The sequence below is a fragment of the Abramis brama genome, assembly GCF_963993115.1.
Source record: "Abramis brama genome assembly, chromosome: 1".
Taxonomy (NCBI): domain Eukaryota; kingdom Metazoa; phylum Chordata; class Actinopteri; order Cypriniformes; family Leuciscidae; genus Abramis; species Abramis brama.
The window spans coordinates 47,932,602-47,948,747 of NC_139963.1; positions in this window are offsets into that span (position 1 = coordinate 47,932,602).

A 16,146-nucleotide genomic window follows, 5' to 3' on the forward strand; every position below is an offset into this window, starting at 1 on the left:
GTGACATGCTTCATGGTGCAATGCATTCTGGGTGCATCATACGAAACTTATCCATAGCTCCCAGAATGCATTGCACCATGAAGCATGTCACCATTGTTGGGATTCATATGCTGATTCTTGATGTCTGTGTGTGAGCAAGATTAGGAGGAGCCTAAAATATGTAAGTGGTGTTAAAAATCATTTGACGTTCTGATTAAATTCTATTATTCTCTTGCTGTAGAATCACAACAATAAAACAAAATGAATATCATACTACCCGTATGAACCTCACACATAATCAATGAGCTAAGCCACTACATGATGATTATATTCTTATCATCAATCAGCATACAACATCTGATTACATTTTCTCTTGCTGTTCTTGCCATAACAAACAGACACAGCTGCCAGAGAAAAACTAATGTTAAAAAGTCAAGATCCTGACTAAAGCACTCACTGATCGCCACAATGGTAACATCAAATCAAACTATTACTTTCAAATAAGTAATCAACATCTAAACCTCTGTTAATTCTCAATAAGAATTTCTGAAGACGTCTGACATAAATAAAGTCAGTCTGCTTAGTAATAAGTGAAGCTGGTAATGCTGTTTGTGGAGTTGTTTAATGAGATCTTGAGAGATTTAATGTATTTTATCTTCAGTTGATTTCATCCAAGGCAGTGGCTGGAAGTAGTTCTTGTGTTTCTCTTTCCTTCAGTGATTCTGCTTGTTAACAGCAGGTGTTCATCATTAATGCACTATCATTATTCAATCACTTAATTATCTCATTACCTCCAACACTGATTCAGTGTTACATTTAACAGCCTGTACTGTGCACACTAAGCAGTGTTCATTTCATCTGGGCAAACCCATGTGGGGCCTACATGGAAACCGAGGACAAAACTGGCTGGGTCCCAGTTAGATAGCCCAGGTCAAACCCATTTGGGCCCCACATGGCTGTGTTGGCTGGGCAGTGTCTTCCAGGCATGATTCAGTTTCACTTGAATCAAGCAGGCAATCTAAAGTCTCCAGGAGAGTGTAACGCTTTGCCATACTGACACAGAATGAACTGTGTGACACCAAAGACCCTCTTTTATACCTTTTGTGTGGGAACTATTTCTTTGTTTTCAAAATAAAGTTGCAGCTCTTAGATCTCAGAGTAAACTTTCTCAAAGTTGAACAGGTCAGTTGCCTTTCATCTCTCCCTTGCTCTCTCTGCATGTGTGTGTGTGTGCATGCATTAGGTCTCACTGATTCACTCACACGTGTTCTACATTTGTGGCTGATTGTGACTGATTTCACAAATTCCATACAAATGCTCTCTGTGACAGTCACCTCTCTCTCTCTCTCTCTCTCTCTCTGTCTGTGTGTGTGTGTGTGTGTGTGTGTGTCTGTGTGTGTATGTGTGTGTGTGTGTGTGCGCGCGCATGTGTGCATTAGGTCTCACCCCTTTTATCTTTGTTCTGCATTTGTGGCTGATTTTATTTGGCTGTGGCAGTCATACCTGTCTGTGTGTGTGTGTGTGTGTGTGTGTGTGTGTTGAGTGAGCATGTCTTTTCTACATTGCATTTTTGCTCTAGTACCAGGCCTTCATTTCTGTGTGGAAATTTTCAGATTTATGCTGGAATTATTGATTTTATTTGTCAATTTCTAAAAAAAATGCTTTCAATTGGAGTCACACCTGTGTGTGTGTTTGTGTGTGTGAGCATGTGTGTGTGCAAGTGATCATGTTCGTTCCACATTACATTTGTTCTCTAGTACCAGGACTTCATTGTGGTATGGAAATTTTCAGGTTTATTCTGGATTTATAGATTTTTTTTGACAAATGAAAAATAAAAAACATTTTTTTTTCGATTTTCCCATTCATTTCAATGTGGGGTCATATTGACCCCAAAGGTCATGAGTGTGACTTTTTTTTTTACATACCTTTAGAACAACCGAATCAAGCCCAGTTTTTTTGTGTGTGTATGGATAGATAATTTAGAAAAAGTCACAAGATTTTATTCCACTGAGATAAAGGGAACCATTATTTTTAACTAAAGAAAAGTCGATTGGGGTCATATTGACCCCAAAGCACAAATGAGGGTTAAGTCTGAGATTAGACTCTAAATGAGTTCAGTTATTCAAGCAATTTATAATTATGTCAAAACATAACTAACACCACCTGATCAACTTTTCTCTCTGTTCATCTGGCAGTTATAACTCAGATACAACAGCCAAACAAAATCTAAATTAAATGATTTAAGAGTCAAGAGCCCAACTAAAGCAAACACTGATCACCATAACGGTGTCTTAAAAAATTATAGTTTCTCTTCAGTGATTCTGCTTGTTAACATCAGGTGTCTTCAATAATGCTCAATCATCACTCAATGAATCACTTAATTATATCATTAACTTTAACACTCTTGAGTGTTAATTTAACACTCATATGTTAACACTTTAACACTCTTGAGTCTGGAGAGTTAACACTGGAGTTTTTGCTGTTGGACCTCAAGGTACATATATGTAACTTTTTGAGGATCAAAAAGCATTAAAAGTTACATATATGTACCGTTTCTTTTAAAGGTTAAGGTACAATATTGTACCCTTGAGGGTACAGCCCCAGTGACAAGCCATTGTACCCCTAAAGGTACAATTATGTACTTTATTTTCTGAGAGTGTATGTAGAGCCAGCCCTGATTGGCTGCTTGAATCTCCATTTAAAAGACCGTCCAGTTTGCGGTCTTTCTTTCCTTTGGCCATCGGTGGAGAAGAGGTCATAGCACGGTTACTCATGGTTCTTACAGGGATTTCAACCGAGGAGGTCCTTCAGAAAATATCAGAAGCAGGCATAGAAGTAACCGGCGTCGAGATGAAAGGACATGAAATGGACTTTCAGGCAAATGACACTTAATCAGATGATAATTTATATGTCACAGTTAGACATTGAGTTTAAAATGAAATGTTGGAAAATGTGAAAATGAAAAGGATTTAATAATTTCTGATTTTAATTCAGTGTGTGTGTAATATACACTCACCTAAAGGATTATTAGGAACACCTGTTCAATTTCTCATTAATGCAATTATCTAATCAACCAATCACATGGCAGTTGCTTCAATGCATTTAGGGGTGTGGTCCTGGTCAAGACAATCTCCTGAACTCCAAACTGAATGTCAGAATGGGAAAGAAAGGTGATTTAAGCAATTTTGAGCGTGGCATGGTTGTTGGTGCCAGACGGGCCGGTCTGAGTATTTCACAATCTGCTCAGTTACTGGGATTTTCACGCACAACCATTTCTAGGGTTTACAAAGAATGGTGTGAAAAGGGAAAAACATCCAGTATGCGGCAGTCCTGTGGGCGAAAATGCCTTGTTGATGCTAGAGGTCAGAGGAGAATGGGACGACTGATTCAAGCTGATAGAAGAGCAACTTTGACTGAAATAACCACTCGTTACAACCGAGGTATGCAGCAAAGCATTTGTGAAGCCACAACACGCACAACCTTGAGGCGGATGGGCTACAACAGCAGAAGACCCCACCGGGTACCACTTATCTCCACTACAAATAGGAAAAAGAGGCTACAATTTGCACGTGCTCACCAAAATTGGACAGTTGAAGACTGGAAAAATGTTGCCTGGTCTGATGAGTCTCGATTTCTGTTGAGACATTCAGATGGTAGAGTCAGAATTTGGCGTAAACAGAATGAGAACATGGATCCATCATGCCTTGTTACCACTGTGCAGGCTGGTGGTGGTGGTGTAATGGTGTGGGGGATGTTTTCTTGGCACACTTTAGGCCCCTTAGTGCCAATTGGGCATCGTTTAAATGCCAGGCCTACCTGAGCATTGTTTCTGACCATGTCCATCCCTTTATGACCACCATGTACCCATCCTCTGATGGCTACTTCCAGCAGGATAATGCACCATGTCACAAAGCTCAAATCATTTCAAATTGGTTTCTTGACCATGACAATGAGTTCACTGTACTAAAATGGCCCCACAGTCACCAGATCTCAACCCAATAGAGCATCTTTGGGATGTGGTGGAACAGGAGCTTCGTGCCCTGGATGTGCATCCCACAAATCTCCATCAACTGCAAGATGCTATCCTATCAATATAGGCCAACATTTCTAAAGAATGCTTTCAGCACCTTCTTGAATCAATGCCACGTAGAATTAAGGCAGTTCTGAAGGCGAAAGGGGGTCAAACACAGTATTAGTATGGTGTTCCTAATAATCCTTTAGGTGAGTGTATATATATATATATTATCATTATAGTCAACAATTGTACTCTGTCAAAGCCAATTTTGTACCATTTTTGAAGGGTCCATTTTTTTACTGTTAAATAAAGGTACAAAATTGTCACCACAGGTACAAGACTGGTCTCTTAAGGTACAAATCACAAGGGTACAAATATGTACCCTATGCCAAGGGTACAATATTGTACCCTTGAGGGTACAGCCCCAGTGACAAGCCATTGTACCCCTAAAGGTACAATTATGTACTTTATTTTCTGAGAGTGCACCAGGGACGGACTGGAGCTAAAAAACAGCCCTGGACTTTCTCCCAAATAGGCCCATCATCCGGCCATTCGCCTCTAGCCGTGCGCGACAGACACTAGCCAGGATGTCCTGATACTATATGCCACAATACTGTAGCCTATCAGACAAGGCATTCACAGCAAGTAACATCTCAGAACCAATGATGATAATTGGGGTTGTGTTTATTAATGAAGCCTCAGCCTTCAAATAAAAACAAAAAATGTACAATGCCATAAAATACAAATAATGAAATGTCACTGGCTACAGTAACCCCAAATTACACAAACTTTTAATTATAAAACATATAGTTACTATATACCAGGGTCCAACCTTTTTGTGTGCGAGGGCTACCTCAAGGGATAAAATAATCTAGAAGGAATTTTTATTTGTTATACTCCAATATTTATTATACATAACATGGTGAAGCTTTGATAACACTTTATTTTACGGTGTCCGTGTAACAGAGTAATTACTTAATTAATTACTTAGTAGTAGATGTTGTAATAACATGTAACAAAATGTAATTAACATGTAACTAAGTTATGGAACAGCCTGTACTTACAGATTGTAATTACGCACATGTAATAGGCAGCTACTGTTACACATATGTAACAAGCCGAGATGGATAAGGTTTATAGATACACATGAAGTACACTTAAGTACAATCTTGATACACTTTATTTTATGTAGCTTATCCCTGTGTAATAATATGTAATTGCAATGTAATTAGGAAGCTACTGCATGTATTTAAGCTGTGAACTAGTGAGTTTAAATCAAACTAAGGCACAGATGGATAAGGTATGTATACACAAATGACACTTAAGTACAATCTTGATACACTTTATTTTATGTTACATATGTGTAATGCTACAGAACGTACAAAATTACCATGTGTAACTGCAGGCTTTTCCCGACCTTAGTAGCCTAAGTAAAAAACTGCCTATTACATGTGCATAATTACAATCTGTAAGTACAGGCTGTTCCATAACTTAGTTACATGTTAATTACATTTTGTTACATGTTATTACAACGTCTACTACTAAGTAATTAATTAAGTAATTACTCTGTAACACGGACACCGCTTTTTTACTTTTCACCATCATATGGGAAATAATAAAATATCTTGATATTCTGGTTCAGACTTACTTACTTTTTTTGACGTGTTCTGCACGTCTGATATAGACATTCATCGAACCTTCGTACAAGGTTAAAACTAGTTCAGATGTGGCCATTGTGGACATATTTCAACATCATTTATGGTCTCATTTAGACATAATTACTTTGACTATTGCTGTCAGATGATCTTAGTGAGAATTAACAGAGGTTTAGATGTTGATATTTGTTTCATTTGAAGTGTCACCATTGTGGTGATCAGTGTTTGCTTTAGTTGGGCTCTTGGTCTCCTTTCTTTTTACTTTAACTTTTCTTTGGCTGCTGTAACAGTGTGTTTGTGTAACACAATTGTTGTGGCAGAGAAAGCCTAGAAAAAGCTTGAGGTGTTATCAGCTCAATGTTGATGATCACATAATCATCACAAAATGGGCCTTTAATATTGTGTTTAAAGTTTTGTGTTTATATTTGGCATTGATAACCACCAACCTTGTGGAACTGCATTATTGGTGTCAAAAGCATTAAAAATATCACTTATTTGAAGGTGTATAAAAAGCATGTGCACATGATGTTTTGAGCAAATGTATCATATAGTCACACACAGACATCAAGATTTTGCATATGATTCACAACAATGGTGACAATTTTAAAAAAAAGCTTCATGCTGCAATGCATGATGGGTAGCTTTCATAGTACAAAACTCATCCTTAATTCCCAAGCTTTTTTGTTTTGATTGTCACCGTTGTTGTGATTCATATCCAAAATCTTGATGTCTGTGTGTGACTACGTGATACACTTGCTCAAAACATCATATGCACATGTTTTTTATACACCTTCAAATAAGTCATAATTTTAATGCTTTTGGCACCAATAATGCAGTTCCACAAGGTTGGTGGTTATGAATGCCAAAGCATCTGACAACATTAGATACTTTTTTTGAGATGATTTCATTATCATGAATAAGCTGAAAACAGCTGATCTTATTTATTATTGGCTTTCTCTGCCACAACAATTGTGTTTTACAAACATAAAGTTAAAGCAGTCAAATAAAAGTTAATGTAAAAGGAGCGGGGACCAAGAGCCCAACTAAAGCAAACATTGATCACCACAATGGTGACACTTCAAATGAAACAAATATCAACATCTAAACCTCTGTTAATTCTCACTAAGATCATCTGACAGCAATAGTCAAAGTAATTATGTCTAAATGAGACCATAAATGATGTTGAAATATGTCCACAATGGCCACATCTGAACTAGTTTTAACCTTGTACGAAGGTTCGATGAACGTCTATATCGGACGTGCAGAACACGTCAAAAAAAGACGTCATAAAAACTTTCATTCTGGCTCCTCAGTGGACGTCTTTTCAACGTCCGATTTTTGTAACAAAGACATTGAAAAGACACCTTTCGGACATCATTTTGCTTAGTGGGTAGAGCAGGATTAAAATCTTGAATTTCAGTGAATAAATCTTCACACTGTTCCTTGCAAAAAGATACCTTAAAGCTTCAGGAGAGTTGAAAGAGCGCGCTTGACCATGCCTCAGTTTTAGTGCCTTAGGAGTGAGAAGGGTTGATACCTTTTTTGCACATAATATTTAGCATAGATTTGTACAAATACATTTGCAAGATGAAAAACATGTCTTTCATGTAAAATAAGGAAATCATTGCAAACCCCTCCTCCGATGAAGGATTCGCACAACGGCTAGTCCTGAAAGATGGAGCAGTTCCAACTTTAAAAACAGAAACTGTTTACGAGCCACAACCTGTAAGTATGATTTATTTTTCGTCGTTGAGTTTTCCTGTAATAGTTCGTATTGTTAATTGTACGCTGCAGCAAGGAAGTAAACGAAGGACAACGCTGTTTGGCTCCAAACCAGTTTGTTAAATGCTAACGTTAATTCATACTTATCTGACAAACACATACAAACTTCTGTTTAATATCACCAGCGCAGCGAACTTGGAATATTCGTGGTTGTTGTCGTTTATGTGATCAGTGTAAATTATTCTTTGATTATAGCTTTTATGTATTGTTTATCTACATGCTTGTTTATCTACAGGCATGCTAAACATGGTTTTGTGTTTGATTTGGCTACTGTTGTAAAGCCAAAGTTTAGTGTTCATATTGGGTTAATAGTTCTGGTGACAGATATTTAGCTACAATCGTTCTAAATATACAAAAGTAACATTGCCATATAGCGATCACAATAGATCTGCAGTCTTAAAAAAACATACCTTTCTGAAACGTCCTTTAACAGCCGTTCTTGAACAGGTTCTGCTCGATCCTCTCCACTAACATTCTCTGGGTCTGATTCGGGCTCAAACTGGTATGGCAATATGGACGCCGTTGTTTACTGAAGCACAAACTACCGGTAAAGATAAGGGGGCGTGACGTTTCCAAACAACGTGCACTTGGTGGTTAGTGAATCACAACACACTGGGCCAGCTAACCAATCTGAGCCCATTGCGTATTTTGAAGGGGGGGCTTCATAGAACCCGGAAATCATCCGGCCGTTTTTACAAGGAGGGACAGAGCAGTGTAGAATAATGGTTAAATATGTTAAAAATAATGTGAATTTTTTAAAACGAAGCATGAACACATGTTACAGTGCACCCCACAAACACAATCAAGCCTTCGAAAAAAGGTGTTTTACCACCCCTTTAAAATATTTATATAATGTCAAATGAGTGATTATGTGTTTATCTCCATCAGATTTCCGTCTGTTGACTCTGGATCTGAACACAGTGAATCACTGGCTCCGTCTGTTTGAGGGAAACACAGTGATCACTTACTCTGACACATGTCTGCCATATCCTGATCATCCAGATAGATTTGATTGTTGGACCGAGGCGTTGTGTGCAGAGAATCTGACTGGACGCTGTTACTGGGAGGTGGAGTGGGCTGGTGAAGGGAGATTAGGAGTGGATATAGGAGTGACATATAAGAGCATCTGCAGGTAGGGAAATGGTCCTGAAAGTGCAGCTGGACGAAACAATCAGTCCTGGAGTTTGTTCTGGGGTGCGTTTCCCGAAAGCATCGTTAGCCAACTATGGTCGCAAGTTCATCGCAATGTCCATTGAACTCTATTGGTAACGACGGAACTTGCGACCATAGTTGGCCAACGATGCTTTCGGGAAACGCACCCCTGCTCTCCAAACTACTGTTCATTCTGGCACAATAACATTGAGACTGTTCTTCCTGTAGTCAGTGTCTCCAGTAGAATAGGAGTGTATGTGGATCACGGCGCAGGGATTTTGTCCTTCTACAGCGTCTCAGACACAATGAGCCTCATCCACAGAGTCCAGGCCACATTCACTCAGCCGCTCTATGCCGTGTTTGGATTAGATAGACAGACAGCGGTGAAACTATCTAACCGATTAAATAATTCAGACATTCTACAGATTCTTAATCCAGATCTTCTAGGGGCTTTGTTATTTCGCCAAATGATGATGTCATGAGGCGTATTTACTAGTCAGAAATACCACTACTGAACAAGCTGGCATGCTAGTATTTTCAAAGGCTTTTCAGATCTTAAGTAGCCTCTGTATATCAAAAGTGTTGTATTTTCCTGGATGTTCATAAAACATAAGTCTGTCATTTCTCTTTTGCTGACTCAGTTGTTTGATTAAAATAAATGGTTTTGTTTCTGCATTACTGGAACATTGTGTGCATATTTTTCGCTGATCACAGTTAAAGACATCTCTGACTTCTCAACCAACAGGATTTGTCGGTTTCTGAAAGCTCAATGCTTCTGCTACTTCTAGATTATCAGTATGGTCTATTTTGGACTATATACTGTATAAAAAGGGAAAAAAAGACACATGTACACATTTAAAATGGTTTCTTCTGATAGGATTTATTGTAATATTGTATATAGGCTGCTACTTGATGTTAAGATTTTTTTTTTATTTTTTTTATGATGATGCTAATAACAATCATTAAACGATACATTTGTATCAAAACACTTTCAGTTCTGCTGACTCTGCACACACTTTTATTGAAGGTAGAATTTTAGATTCAGATTCATATAACATTTAATGTGGTATAATCAATATCAGGTTTCTCATCATCATATATTTTCTTATATATACAGTGGGGAGAACAAGTATTTGATACACTGCTGATTTTGCAGGTTTTCCCACTTACAAAGCATGTAGAAGTCTGTAATTTTTATCATAGGTACTCTTCAACTGTGAGTGACGGAATCTAAAACAAAAATCCAGAAAATCACATTGTATGATTTTTAAGTAATTAATTTGCATTTTATTGCATGAGAAGCAGAACTTAATATGTGGTACAGAAACCTTTGTTTGCAATTACAGAGATCATACTGTATGTTTCCTGTAGTTCTTGACCAGGTTTGCACACACTGCAGCAGGGATTTTGGCCCACTCCTCCATACACAGCAAAAACTCCAGTGTTAAATTAACACTCCTGGGAGTGTATATGAGTCCACTCTCAAAAGTGTAAAGTGTTAAAATATGAGTGTTAAATGAACACTCAAGAGTGTTAAAGTTAATGAGATAATTAAGTGATTAATTTAGTGATGATTGAGCATTATTGAAGACACCTGATGTTAACAAGCAGAATCACTGAAGGAGAAAATCACAAATTGTAAGCCACCGCTATGCTGATGGCTGTTTGCTTTAGTTGGGCTCTAGACCCTTATATGTTTACTTTAAATTTTGTTTGGCTGTTGTATCTTATAACTGCCAGATGAACAAAGAAAAAAAAGTGATCTGATGGTGTTGGTTATATTATGACAATCATCATTTGAACTTGATCACTGAACTCATTAAGATCCTTATTTCTGACTTAGATTTATGTTGTTGATTACAGCATAACTGTGAATCTGCATAAATATCCAGAATTTTAGATATAATACAAAGGATTTCTTAAAAGTTGTTTTGAAAAAAAAAAACATTCTTTTAGGCACACACAGATGTCAAGATTCAGTCTATGCATCTCAACAATGGTGATGAGCAGAATATTCAATTAGGAAAAGTAAATTACATAGACAATTCAGATCATAATTTATTCATACCGCAATGCATGATGGGAGCCATTAATGAGTTGTGATTGGTGGCAGCCACTGCAACATGCTTTATTATTGTCACCATTGTTGAGATTCACAGGCTGATTATTGATGTCTGTGTTTTAAATGAATTTATCTAAAAGTCTTTAGATCAGAACAATGTTATGAAATATTTTTGGATTATTTGAAAAATACTGAAAATCATGTGCTGTAGAATCACAGAGCTGCTGTAATTAACAAGTTAAGCCATCTCAATAAGTTTTGTTTTACGGATCACAACATGATTATGTCAAAACATAACCAACGCCAATCGATCACATTTTTCTTTGTTCATCTGACTGTTATAAATCAATAACAGCAGACAAACAAAATCTAAAGTAAATGTATAATGGTCTAGAGTCCAACTAAAGCAAACACTGATCACCATAACGGTAACTTACAATTAGTGATTTTCTCCTTCAGTGATTCTGCTTGTTAACATCAGGTGTCTTCAATAATGCTCAACCATCACTAAATTAATCACTTAATTATCTCATTAACTTTAACACTCTTGAGTGTTCATTTAACACTCATATTTTAACACTTTACACTTTTGAGAGTGGACTCATATACACTCCCAGGAGTGTTAATTTAACACTGGAGTTTTTGCTGTGTACAGACCTTCTCCAGATCCTTCAGGTTTCGGGGCTGTCGCTGGGCAATACGGACTTTCAGCTCCCTCCAAAGATTTTCTATTGGGTTCAGGTCTGGAGACTGGCTAGGCCACTCCAGGACCTTGAGATGCTTCTTACGGAGCCATTCCTTAGTTGCCCTGGCTGTGTGTTTCGGGTCTTTGTCATGCTGGAAGACCCAGCCACGACCCATCTTAAATGCTCTTACTGAGGGAAGGAGGTTGTTGGCCAAGATCTCAAGATACATGGCCCCATCAATCCTCCCCTTCATACGGTGCAGTCGTCCTGTTCCCTTTGCAGAAAAGCATCCCCAAAGAATGATTTTTCCACCTCCATGCTTCACGGTTGGGATGGTGTTCTTGGGGTTGTACTCAACCTTCTTCTTCTTCCCCCAAACACGGCGAGTGGAGGTACTAATGGTTTTCTTTGAGACTGTGGTCCCAGCTCTCTTCAGGTCATTGACCAGGTCCTGCCATGTAGTTCTGGGCTGATCCCTCACCTTCCTCATGATCATTGATGCCCCACAAGGTGAGATCTTGCATGGTGCCCCAGACTGAGGGAGATTGACCTTCATCTTGAACTTCTTCCATTTTCTACAACAGTTGTTGCCTTCCTACTCTGAACCCTACTCTGAAGTACACCCTCAAAAAAAAAAAAGGTACAAAGCAGTCACTGGGGCAGGACCCTAAGGTACAAAAGTGAAAAGGTACATCTTTATCATACCCAGATAGCAGGCAACCATCGAAACAATGTTAAAACAATGTTAATGTGCCAGTGTTAACCACATTGAATCAACATCACTTTTGCAGCCGCAATTAATATTGATAAAATGTTAAAATTTCATTATTGAATAAATGTTACAATGTGATGTTGGTTCAATATCATGTTTGCACTCTCAGAAAATGAAACACAACAACTATAACACCCTGAAATCAACTGCTAATAAAAGAAGACAATAAATCTCTCAAGATCTCTGCAGAAGTTCTTTTTGAGAATTAACAGAGGTTTAGATGAAAATGTTTGGTCACCGTTATGGTGATCAGTGATTTTGTCTGATCAGTCTTTTTATGTGATTTTGTGGTCTTTGTAACAGTGTTTACCAAAACACATAATTTGTTGCAAAGGAAGCCAGAAAAAAAAAGATGATCAGATGATATGGCTTTGAACTTTTTTTCTGAGAGTGTAGGAGCTAAATTTTGTTCCCTCAAAATGAGTTCCTAGAACTAAAATTGTTCCCAGTTCCTGCTAAAACAGAACTAAAATTGTGTACTTCCACCATTAGTTCTAGGAACTATGAAAAGGTTCCTCTAGTGTGAAAGCCTTGGATTTTCAGGAGGTCAATAATCAGTTTGCACTGCAACATTAAAATCTAAAAATTTATTTAAGGTCAGATTTACTAACAGCTATTTACTAACGCCAGCGCAATGATTTACTAAAGACACACTGTGAAATATTAGTGCAGAAAAGGCATGAAAAGGGTTATTTTTGCGGCTGACCTTATTGCAAATGCATTTGTAGGAGTTTCACTTTTAGATGCAGTATTTATTGGAGGAAAATATTTAAATCAAGCAAGGTGATTTACTAAGGTTTGCGCTTGTCAATTTACTGGGATTTGAGCCATTATTTATAGATATGTTGATATATAAAAATATATATAAAAAAGTGTCTGTGTTGTTTTATGGGCAGTCAGTCGATTACGAAACAGACCGTGGCATGTTTTCAGACCTTTTTCAATTGTTCAGATTTAGTTAATTTTTTTATGATATTTTGCAGCATGCTTTGTTCAAATTTATATCTTATCTAAACTAGTGAAACAGATGGTTATTATATTATACCTGTAACAGTTGTGTCATGTGCGCACTGATCAGGACATCTGCAACTTTTAAAAACTATCCAGACTGTAATCTACACGTCCCAGACAGCTGCTGAAAAAAGGGTTGAGTCAACAATTATCAGTTTTGACTGTGCTGAACTCTGCGTTGTGTTCTACAATATGTACTTCATGTTCAAGAAAGATGTACTGTAGTTCTGTCTGAAGCTAAAGCACAACACAACAGTAAGCACATTCTTCTAGGATTCAGATTGTCCTATGTTATGTACCAATGAATGACACATTTTGGCTGTAGTGTGTGTGTTAGCGTGTGAAATGCCTGCTATACGTTGCTTATTCCAATCACTTATATTGGGTACTTTTTCCCCTTAAAATGGCTTATTTTTACTGTTGACATTGAAAATGATGCAAGTATTTTTCCAGGGTTAAAGTCATCAGTTAATTTCTTGATTGCCATTTTGCCATAGTTTCTACCTGGACATTTTAGTCATGTTTGCTGATTCTCTTTAATGTATTCGTTCTGTTTTGATCCGTTTCCCTTGGAAATTCATTTATTTTTGTTTTATTTTGTCAAAATTATTTTGTTTTAAGGAGATCAAAGTGGTTCTTATCAACCTTGATTGACATGGATACATTTCTATTACATTATTTTAGCAGTTAAAGTTTTGGGCGTTTTTGGGGGGTAGTGGGTGGGATTTGGTGAGCTTTTGGGCTGGAAATCGTCGACCAAATCCGACCACACTGACCTCAGGGAGCTTTACTGTGATATGAAGAAGTCACAGTGCAGTCATTTCAACACACTGCTGTGAAACAAAATCTAATTTCTTATTGTGCTTGTTGATTTTGCAGGTAAGATGAGTGAGCATTGCAACTGATGTTTTCTAATGATTATATGTGTATTCGATGTGTTTGCTTGATGCGCTTATGTTTTAAATCGATAAAAAAAATATATATAATAATAACCACATTAGCACACCTGCGGCTGTTATGCGGCTAACTCGGCTGTGCTGGTATTGCGAAATTACAGAATGCCTGATGTTGTCAGAGATTGTAGTCTTATTACAATGCGCTCAATGTTTTTTGTAAAGAGAGTTGAGTAACATTTATTTATTAAAACGTTTGTGTCCTATAACATTCTGTCATTGTTTGGTGACTATTATGATGCTGGTGAATAGAGTTTACAGTCATATAGTGTTAAATGGCTACTTAAAGTGCATGTATACAGTTTGTGTATGTTCATTGAGCATTATTATCTGATTATTGTAATGCTAATGTCAGTATATTTGTTTTTATTTGGTGGAATATATTGTTCTAATATTCTGTGACATACTGTATATCATGAAATATAATGTATAACATTTTACTTTGATATGAAGTCACACTGCCAGTCATTTCAACAAACTGTGAAACAAAATCTAATTTCTGGTTGTGTTTGTTAATTTTGCAGAGTTTGACATAAATAAAAGACTGTATGTGCCAGCAGAAAACACCATCTCTTCTGTGAGCAACAGCAGTCAAAATGAGAAGAACAGTCATACTCCTTTACTTTTTTTTGGGAGTCTGTCCTCTCGCTGAGGGCATTCCCCTCAATAGCCCTTTTCCATTTCTGAATCAGAGTACACACCTGGGATCAGGGAAACTTTGTGCAACATTGCAACTGCAGACCAATTTGCCCTGGCCCAGTGTAAATCTGTCAGTAAGTGAAAATGTGTTGCTGAATCCTGGAAAATGGCATCTGGAGAATCTGTCACTGAAGGTGAGGTTTTAAGATGCATATTTACTAAAAAAAAAAATTCTATATGGAAAGTAGTGTTAGAACCTTTCTTATCAGGACATAACCTACATGATGTTTCTATATTTTATGTAGGAGAAATGTGGATGTTAAGTGCGGAAGATATAGGCTATATTAACTTAAAAATTAGGTAACACTTTACGGTAAGGGTACATGAATTATCATGAATTCATGTATAAATTCATGCATGAAATATGCATTCATTCATGCATTAATATCTCATGAATCATCAGGAACTAACATGAGTTCAACGTTTTTCATTCATGACTTCATGGATGAACAACACCTTAATTAAAACATTAACTAAGATGAGTACATCATCATGAATTATGATTTATTACGCATGATCATGATGTTTTCTTTGTTCACACAAAAAATTGGTCTTTACCACCCATTGTGGATAAAGCTATGGTTATGGTACATGAATCATCATGAATTCATGCATAAAAAAGTATTAATTCATGCATGCAAGACTACTCTTCGAATTATTAAAGGAATGTACAAAAATCCACATTATCTAATGCATGCATACAGGCTAGAACAGTGTATCAATTAATGTGAGAACTTTTTTTCTGAATTATGATCTGAGTTTCCAAGCATGTTCATGTCTTCTTTATAGCCTGCAGGTAAATGGACAGAGCCCAAAATTGGCCAATCACAGCACATATTATACGAATTCTGTTGGCGTTCAAATACTAGTCATCATTAACTAAGCATTATTTATCAATGACTTCATCATGTGTGTGGCCCCTCAACTAAAGTGGTGACTCGGTCCTTTGAAACACTGATGAACAATGTGTTTTCATTGTGATCTGAGTTATCCAGCATGTTCATGTCTTCTTCATAGCCTGCAGGTAAATGGACAGACCCCAAAATTGGCCAATCACAGCACATAACATACGAATTATGTTGGCATTCAAATACAGACTATACAGTAGTCATCATTAACTAAGCATTATTTATCTATGACTTCCTCATGTGTGTGGCCCCTCAACTAAAGTGGTGACTTGGTGCTTTGAAACACTGATGAACAATGTGGCATAACTGTGAAATGACATGAATATGAACATGAAAGTTCAAGTCTTTGCAAACAATGTACTGTGGACACAAATGGACTGTTTTTGATCTTCAAAAGATCTTAACTGTACTGCTTTATTCTTAAACGGTATAAACCATAAAGCTGTTTAAAAAAAAATGTTTCACAAACAGC